This window comes from Nelumbo lutea, chromosome 1, assembly GCF_056320005.1.
Source record: "Nelumbo lutea isolate HS-2025 chromosome 1, American lotus-T2T, whole genome shotgun sequence".
Taxonomy (NCBI): Eukaryota; Viridiplantae; Streptophyta; class Magnoliopsida; order Proteales; family Nelumbonaceae; genus Nelumbo; species Nelumbo lutea.
This window is the reverse complement of record NC_142684.1, coordinates 171,751,538-171,753,788: the sequence shown is the minus strand read 5'-3', so window position 1 is coordinate 171,753,788 and position 2,251 is coordinate 171,751,538. Positions and strand designations below refer to the sequence as shown.

The following is a 2,251-nucleotide window of genomic DNA, read 5'->3' as shown; positions in this document are numbered from 1 at the left end:
ACCAGGCACCAGATGCACCATCTGGAGCATCACAATCTTAACTTTTTTTTTGGGTTGAAGTGTGAAAATCTATTTTTTGTGATGGATTGAGAAGGTGGAAGTAGAACCTAAATCCATTCCACCTTAAATTTTGCGATTTCAGAGGACCATCCATCCCCTTCATCTTCATGGATATTAGATTTAGATGATGGGGTTGATGGTCTGGGGGAAGTGATTTGGGTATATCCTTTTTTTTAGTTTACAGTGCAATTTCATTTCCACCAATAAAAATGCACAAGAGTGCAAATAAAAAGTTACAAATCATAAAACAAATACATGCTTGAAAAGATTAAAATACCCCCTTAGTTTGATTTCTTATCACACTACAAGAGATTGATATCTGTCTTTTCACTAAGGATGTATGTTTTTGCTTTCATACTATTTGCTTAGGCTGAATTTGGATTTTGAATTCAATTTCTATTTCATTTGCTTGAAATTGAAGGCTACACCTCTAAAATGAACCCAGAATGCAGAATACTCATATCCATGAAAATTCTGATCCAATTGCATCCACAATTATTTTTCAATTAATGGGCTTGAATCAGCATTAGGAAATTATATTCCATTGAATTGAATTCAGTGAAATTAATTTCGATTTATTTGAAATTTTGTTTGTTTGAATGTTGGTTTCTAGACCTGAATAGAAAAGATTGTCATTGTATATCTGAGAACGGATCTGAATAGGGATATAATGTGATGGATCCCAATAATCCAATTCATTTAGCCTATGTTTGGTTTGAAGGAAAAGATAGGAAAAGGAAAGGAAAGACAGGGAAATTTATATAAGATTTATAATGATTTTCCTATCTTTCTTTTCATTTCCATGCATTTTCCTTCAAACCAAACATAATCTTAAGGAATCAAGACAGATTTTTGGTCGGATCCTAGAAGAAATGCATGTATGACGATACCCAAATTCAGACCAAAATTGGCCCATACCTTCACAGTTGGATCCATTATTGAAAATTGAAATATGGATCCTTTGTCATGATCCAAACCCCACGAGAGAGAGAGAGAGAGAGAGAGAGAGAGAGAGGATTGGTCCCAATTTACAAACAGACACTAAACAAACTTGGCAGCTTTATTACTTTCAATTCCAATTCTACTACTATCCAAACACAACCCGGGGAAGGGTTTTTCCTACCACCAATCTGGTTGTTGAACCTTGAAAGTGGCAACTCGTCTGAGGGCCCATCCTTAGATTGTAATTCAAAATTTTAATGGGATACATAGAAAGCTACATCACGACATGATAAGGAATGGTCCTCAAGTCTTTACAACAAGTTTTCACTGTCACAGTGCAATTTATCTATAATACCTCATGTTCTGTAATTAGTATGGTTGCCCCTCCAAAAGTTGATTCAACACCTGGTCAAGGACAAATTTCATTAATCCCAAGTTCAAATTCAAACAATTAGTTCATGTTTGGTTTGAAGGAAAAGGTAGAAAAAGGAAGGGAAAGACAAGAAAACCTATATAAGGTTTGTAAAGATTTCTCTACCTTTTTCTGCATTTTCCTTCGAACCAAACATAGCTTTAATGTCCTTGGAGCACAACAAAGTCTATGAACCCCAGATATATCAAAGGGTGATTGCATCTACCTAGTGAGGACAACCTGCATTTCCTCCTCAGGCTAAAATTGTTGCAGTTGATACCCTTTTAGATCAGAGATTGATAACAAAGTTTGGCTGAAGAATGCATGCAGACCCTTAAAGAGAACCCCTCACATTGTACTTATTTTTCTCAATAGAAAGCTTCTCCATTCCTGTCTATATTAAGGGTTTCTTCCGTTCTGTTTGTGCTTTGACGGGTTCAACTACAACAATAGTGCCTTTATATTTGGGGCAGCTATAGAATCATATTTATTATTAATTGTCTTTTTTGGGGAAGGAGGGTAGGCAAGACTGCTTAACTATTGACTCCATGAATTGATGTAGGCTCCTGGCCCCCCAAATATTGTCGAACATATGGTGGTCCAAATCTCATTGAGAATATGAATATCCCCTTCTCTACAGTTCAAACCCTTCATGTATGTTTTTTACTAGTTGATGAAGGTCTACAGGACAGACTCTCCAAAACCTCTCTGAGCAAATCTGGAGCAGGGAAATGATTTGATACCCAGAATTGCAATAGGACTAGTGGTTTCATCTGATGCTTTCTCCCTCACCCACAAGAATTTTGAGTAGATTATGGGTGCTGTAGAGGTTGGTTG

The 2,251-nt window shown here is 36.4% G+C and overlaps 1 long non-coding RNA gene across 1 annotated transcript; it reads right to left on the bottom strand.

Annotated features, from left to right (window-relative positions):
- Positions 1 to 1,102: 1,102 nt before the first annotated feature.
- LOC148879200 (uncharacterized) lies at positions 1,103 to 1,787 on the bottom strand. Its single transcript, XR_016105502.1, has 2 exons — positions 1,541 to 1,787; positions 1,103 to 1,407 (listed from the first exon to the last, which is right to left on the bottom strand). It is a non-coding gene; the product is annotated as an uncharacterized LOC148879200 (long non-coding RNA).
- Between the last annotated feature and the right edge of the window lie 464 nt (positions 1,788 to 2,251).